General features: G+C 40.9%; 6 non-coding genes across 6 annotated transcripts; all 6 read right to left on the bottom strand.

The window, feature by feature from the left end:
• Positions 1-888: 888 nt before the first annotated feature.
• Positions 889-960, bottom strand: trnag-ucc (transfer RNA glycine (anticodon UCC)). The gene has a single exon. It is a non-coding gene; the product is annotated as a tRNA-Gly (tRNA).
• A 311-nt stretch (positions 961-1271) lies between these two features.
• trnah-gug (transfer RNA histidin (anticodon GUG)) lies at positions 1272-1344 on the bottom strand. The gene has a single exon. It is a non-coding gene; the product is annotated as a tRNA-His (tRNA).
• A 1976-nt stretch (positions 1345-3320) lies between these two features.
• Positions 3321-3392, bottom strand: trnag-ucc (transfer RNA glycine (anticodon UCC)). Its single transcript has one exon. It is a non-coding gene; the product is annotated as a tRNA-Gly (tRNA).
• A 310-nt stretch (positions 3393-3702) lies between these two features.
• Positions 3703-3774, bottom strand: trnah-gug (transfer RNA histidin (anticodon GUG)). The gene has a single exon. It is a non-coding gene; the product is annotated as a tRNA-His (tRNA).
• A 1959-nt stretch (positions 3775-5733) lies between these two features.
• On the bottom strand, positions 5734-5805 carry trnag-ucc (transfer RNA glycine (anticodon UCC)). The gene has a single exon. It is a non-coding gene; the product is annotated as a tRNA-Gly (tRNA).
• A 308-nt stretch (positions 5806-6113) lies between these two features.
• trnah-gug (transfer RNA histidin (anticodon GUG)) lies at positions 6114-6185 on the bottom strand. Its single transcript has one exon. It is a non-coding gene; the product is annotated as a tRNA-His (tRNA).
• Positions 6186-6816: the final 631 nt, after the last annotated feature.

Here is a 6816-nt window from a genome sequence, read left to right as displayed (position 1 = left end):
TAGAAATGCTAGCCGCCAGGTAAAGCAAATCAGACTGCCCCTAACAGGCACACAGCAAGGTGACACAAATTCCTCAATACAGAGCATCTAGGTCTACGCTTCTTTGGAAGCTCGTGGAACCAAATCGCCGCCAGCATTTGGCTGTTTAATCTAGGGGTATGATTCTTGCTTCGGGTGCGCGAGTTCCAGGGTTCAAATCCCGGATGTGTCCGTGTTCAATATCTTGCATTACTCTTTTCTAATTACGATGCATTGCCGGGAAGGCGCTCAATCACGTGACTGAAAAAGACTGACAAATCAGTCACCGAGAGCTCTGCTTGCCCACTCGTTAAATCAGGACTGCCATCTTTGTGTACACAGGGAATCAAATGCTTAAAAATTCAACAGAAGTCTCACATAACAGATTATAAAACCATTCATTTCACAGTTGCTGTACATCATACAGCAATGACTATTTTGGTAACATATGTTTGATGTTTTTTCATGCGCCCATGTGTGTCTAAAACAATCCGGCTGCAGTAAGTTTTATCAGATGGTTGTTTAATTTTAAATATTTGATTTTGCAGCGCATGTAACTGCAACGCCATTGTTATGTGGCAGGACGAACAACAGGACCATATCAATCCTTAGAATGTGATTAATCATTCAACTCACGCTTCCATACATATTTGCAGTTTTCCCGACAACGCATTATCAATGCATGATTCCAAATGAACACATTCGTTTGATGGGGCTTAATGTAGTGACTAATATCACCTCACAGATCATTATAACTCACAGTGATACTTTCAAAGTTATGCTTTTAAGACTATTAACCAGTAAGGCAAATTAGTTGGGGAATGTATTACGCTTTATTCCAATGTTAAATGAAAAAGTTCAAAAAAGACTTGCGTTGGCCGGGAATCGAACCCGGGTCAACTGCTTGGAAGGCAGCTATGCTCACCACTATACCACCAACGCCTCCGTTCTCAAAATCACCTTCAAAGATTGAATTAAGCCACTGTAACGTTGGCTGCTGGGGACAGGTCCCGTCTTGCCTCTACTCGATAAGCGTTAATACAGCGACTGGTGTTTGTGGGAGATTTTTATGGTGTTTATAGATTGATTATTTCTGTAATTATTATTTCATACACAGCAGGCTGGTGTGCATCATGCCTGTACTAACACGATGAAGCAATTATTGTATTCTATTTTCTTTCAAAAAGGTGCATGCCATGAAGATGGCGTGTGAAAAAAACGAACAAGCTTCTCTGCCGTGTGAGGATTGCACCTGCCGTGACCCGGATTCGAACCGGGGGTTGTTGCGGCCACAACGCAAAGTACTAACCACTATACGATCACGGCGAACTACCGAGAAGCTCGTGTTTGTTTTGTCAGCTGGGCACTCCGTGCTACACACACGGCAGGACAATTGCCGCAGGTCGCTGCTATGTGTTTTGTTTTATTGTTTTAATTAGGCTACTTTCATTTTTAGAATCTTTCGTTTCTTTCCCTGCGCCAATCAGAGGATGATTCCCCTTTACCTGGCTCATTTCAAAGGCTGGTTTTAAAGACAAGGGGGAGCGGATAGGAAGCAGGATGTAAGGGAACGGGAGGCTCTCGTGACGGCGGCGGTATGGCTGGTCGGCAGCCTGTGCTATGGCGGTGTGTTTACAATGATTCCGGTGTGTGGTGTCCGAGTAGCGGCAGTAGTATTGAAGTGTAGCAGGTCTTTATATACAGATAGCGAAATGTATGTTATTTTCACTACGCCACCGTGTGTTTATTGAGGACAAGGACCTCGAGTGGTTGGTTCCCGCACAAACTCTTTTATCCAGGAGAAATCAAGCAATCATACTCCAAAAATAATCTTTACAAGTTTTAATTAATAATTGTTTTCAAAATCTCAAGCACATTAACAACAATGTAAACAATATGACAATTCCACTTTCACTTCACCATCTAACAATTGGCTAGTAGATACATATAGAGATGATACAATTAAACAAACTCTTAATCTAGCAGTTTCTTATAGTGAAGTTAATTCAACTAGTTACCACATATTATAGTATTGCAGTTTATATAAAATACTTGGATCTATCAGTTTTTTATAGTAAGGTTAATTAACCAGTTCAGCAAATCTGTTCTTTTTGTGGTACATACAAAGTAGACAACAACGTCAGCACTTGAATGGTCTCGTTACAATCTAGATTACATTTGTAAAGTACACAGTACCAATTTCCCCCAATCTATTTAAAATGAATATATAAAACAGCTGCGTGCTCGCAAGAATAAAATAAAATATAACAATTGCAGTGCATCCCTTTGCAAAACAACGAAACACAGTTTTGTTTTGTTTATTTTTTATGTGTATGTATGCATATCGAAACTAAATCCTATCTTAACAAGTTTCCTCATTTATAGCGACCACCTCTCGATGCCCATAGAAATGCTAGCCGCCAGGTAAAGCAAATCAGACTGCCCCTAACAGGCACACAGCAAGGTGACACAAATTCCTCAATACAGAGCATCTAGGTCTACGCTTCTTTGGAAGCTCGTGGAAGCTCGTGGAACCAAATCGCCGCCAGCATTTGGCTGTTTAATCTAGGGGTATGATTCTTGCTTCGGGTGCGCGAGTTCCAGGGTTCAAATCACGGATGTGTCCGTGTTCAATATCTTGCATTACTCTTTTCTAATTACGATGCATTGCCGGGAAGGCGCTCAATCACGTGACTGAAAAAGACTGAAAAATCAGTCACCGAGAGCTCTGCTTGCCCACTCGTTAAATCAGGACTGCCATCTTTGTGTACACAGGGAATCAAATGCTTAAAAATTCAACAGAAGTCTCACATAACAGATTATAAAACCATTCATTTCACAGTTGCTATACATCATACAGCAATGACTATTTTGGTAACATATGTTTGATGTTTTTCATGCGCTCATGTGTGTCTAAAACAATCCGGCTGCAGTAAGTTTTATCAGATGGTTGTTTAATTTTAAATATTTGATTTTGCAGCGCATGTAACTGCAACGCCATTGTTATGTGGCAGGACGAACAACAGGACCATATCAATCCTTAGAATGTGATTAATCATTCAACTCACGCTTCCATACATATTTGCAGTTTTCCCGACAACGCATTATCAATGCATGATTCCAAATGAACACATTCGTTTGATGGGGCTTAATGTAGTGACTAATATCACCTCACAGATCATTATAACTCACAGTGATACTTTCAAAGTTATGCTTTTAAGACTATTAACCAGTAAGGCAAATTAGTTGGGGAATGTATTACGCTTTATTCCAATGTTAAATGAAAAAGTTCAAAAAAGACTTGCGTTGGCCGGGAATCGAACCCGGGTCAACTGCTTGGAAGGCAGCTATGCTCACCACTATACCACCAACGCCTCCGTTCTCAAAATCACCTTCAAAGATTGAATTAAGCCACTGTAACGTTGGCTGCTGGGACAGGTCCCGTCTTGCCTCTACTCGATAAGCGTTAATACAGCGACTGGTGTTTGTGGGAGATTTTTATGGTGTTTATAGATTGATTATTTCTGTAATTATTATTTCATACACAGCAGGCTGGTGTGCATCATGCCTGTACTAACACGATGAAGCAATTATTGTATTCTATTTTCTTTCAAAAAGGTGCATGCCATGAAGATGGCGTGTGAAAAAAAAGAACAAGCTTCTCTGCCGTGTGAGGATTGCACCTGCCGTGACCCGGATTCGAACCGGGGTTGTTGCGGCCACAACGCAAAGTACTAACCACTATACGATCACGGCGAACTACCGAGAAGCTCGTGTTTGTTTTGTCAGCTGGGCACTCCGTGCTACACACACGGCAGGACAATTGCCGCAGGTCGCTGCTATGTGTTTTGTTTTATTGTTTTAATTAGGCTACTTTCATTTTTAGAATCTTTCGTTTCTTTCCCTGCGCCAATCAGAGGATGATTCCCCTTTACCTGGCTCATTTCAAAGGCTGGTTTTAAAGACAAGGGGGAGCGGAATAGGAAGCAGGATGTAAGGGAACGGGAGGCTCTCGTGACGGCGGCGGTATGGCTGGTCGGCAGCCTGTGCTATGGCGGTGTGTTTACAATGATTCCGTGTGTGGTGTCCGAGTAGCGGCAGTAGTATTGAAGTGTAGCAGGTCTTTATATACAGATAGCGAAATTTATGTTATTTTCACTACGCCACCGTGTGTTTATTGAGGACAAGGACCTCGAGTGGTTGGTTCCCGCACAAACTCTTTTATCCAGGAGAAATCAAGCAATCATACTCCAAAAATAATCTTTACAAGTTTTAATTAATAATTGTTTTCAAAATCTCAAGCACATTAACAACAATGTAAACAATATGACAATTCCACTTTCACTTCACCATCTAACAATTGTCTAGTAGGTACATATAGAGATGATACAATTAAACAAACTCTTAATCTAGCAGTTTCTTATAGTGAAGTTAATTCAACTAGTTACCACATATTATAGTATTGCAGTTTATATAAAATACTTGGATCTATCAGTTTTTTATAAGGTTAATTAACCAGTTCAGCAAATCTGTTCTTTTTGTGGTACATACAAAGTAGACAACAACGTCAGCACTTGAATGGTCTCGTTACAATCTAGATTACATTTGTAAAGTACACAGTACCAATTTCCCCCAATCTATTTAAAATGAATATATAAAACAGCTGCGTGCTCGCAAGAATAAAATAAAATATAACAAATTGCAGTGCATCCCTTTGCAAAACAACGAAACACAGTTTTGTTTTGTTTATTTTTTATGTATGCATATCGAAACTAAATCCTATCTTAACAAGTTTCCTCATTTATAGCGACCACCTCTCGATGCCCATAGAAATGCTAGCCGCCAGGTAAAGCAAATCAGACTGCCCCTAACAGGCACACAGCAAGGTGACACAAATTCCTCAATACAGAGCATCTAGGTCTACGCTTCTTTGGAAGCTCGTGGAACCAAATCGCCGCCAGCATTTGGCTGTTTAATCTAGGGGGTATGATTCTTGCTTCGGGTGCGCGAGTTCCCGGGTTCAAATCCCGGATGTGTCCGTGTTCAATATCTTGCATTCCACTTTTCTAATTACGATGCATTGCCGGGAAGGCGCTCAATCACGTGACTGAAAAAGACTGAAAAATCAGTCACCGAGAGCTCTGCTTGCCCACTCGTTAAATCAGGACTGCCATCTTTGTGTACACAGGGAATCAAATGCTTAAAAATTCAACAGAAGTCTCACATAACAGATTATAAAACCATTCATTTCACAGTTGCTGTACATCATACAGCAATGACTATTTTGGTAACATATGTTTGATTTTTTTCATGCGCCCATGTGTGTCTAAAACAATCCGGCTGCAGTAAGTTTTATCAGATGGTTGTTTAATTTTAAATATTTGATTTTGCAGCGCATGTAACTGCAACGCCATTGTTATGTGGCAGGACGAACAACAGGACCATATCAATCCTTAGAATGTGATTAATCATTCAACTCACGCTTCCATACATATTTGCAGTTTTCCCGACAACGCATTATCAATGCATGATTCCAAATGAACACATTCGTTTGATGGGGCTTAATGTAGTGACTAATATCACCTCACAGATCATTATAACTCACAGTGATACTTTCAAAGTTATGCTTTTAAGACTATTAACCAGTAAGGCAAATTAGTTGGGGAATGTATTACGCTTTATTCCAATGTTAAATGAAAAAGTTCAAAAAAGACTTGCGTTGGCCGGGAATCGAACCCGGGTCAACTGCTTGGAAGGCAGCTATGCTCACCACTATACCACCAACGCCTCCGTTCTCAAAATCACCTTCAAAGATTGAATTAAGCCACTGTAACGTTGGCTGCTGGGACAGGTCCCGTCTTGCCTCTACTCGATAAGCGTTAATACAGCGACTGGTGTTTGTGGGAGATTTTTATGGTGTTTATAGATTGATTATTTCTGTAATTATTATTTCATACACAGCAGGCTGGTGTGCATCATGCCTGTACTAACACGATGAAGCAATTATTGTATTCTATTTTCTTTCAAAAGGTGCATGCCATGAAGATGGCGTGTGAAAAAAAGAACAAGCTTCTCTGCCGTGTGAGGATTGCACCTGCCGTGACCCGGATTCGAACCGGGGTTGTTGCGGCCACAACGCAAAGTACTAACCACTATACGATCACGGCGAACTACCGAGAAGCTCGTGTTTGTTTTGTCAGCTGGGCACTCCGTGCTACACACACGGCAGAACAATTGCAGCAGGTCGCTGCTATGTGTTTTGTTTTATTGTTTTAATTAGGCTACTTTCATTTTTAGAATCTTTCGTTTCTTTCCCTGCGCCAATCAGAGGATGATTCCCCTTTACCTGGCTCATTTCAAAGGCTGGTTTTAAAGACAAGGGGGAGCGGAATAGGAAGCAGGATGTAAGGGAACGGGAGGCTCTCGTGACGGCGGCGGTATGGCTGGTCGGCAGCCTGTGCTATGGCGGTGTGTTTACAATGATTCCGTGTGTGGTGTCCGAGTAGCGGCAGTAGTATTGAAGTGTAGCAGGTCTTTATATACAGATAGCGAAATTTATGTTATTTTCACTACGCCACCGTGTGTTTATTGAGGACAAGGACCTCGAGTGGTTGGTTCCCGCACAAACTCTTTTATCCAGGAGAAATCAAGCAATCATACTCCAAAAATAATCTTTACAAGTTTTAATTAATAATTGTTTTCAAAATCTCAAGCACATTAACAACAATGTAAACAATATGACAATTCCACTTTCACTTCACCATCTAACAATTGTCTAGTAGATACATATAGAGATGA

This window comes from Acipenser ruthenus, unplaced genomic scaffold, assembly GCF_902713425.1.
Source record: "Acipenser ruthenus unplaced genomic scaffold, fAciRut3.2 maternal haplotype, whole genome shotgun sequence".
NCBI lineage: Eukaryota > Metazoa > Chordata > Actinopteri > Acipenseriformes > Acipenseridae > Acipenser > Acipenser ruthenus.
Note: the sequence above shows the minus strand (reverse complement) of the source record. Positions and strands in the feature narration are given on the sequence as shown.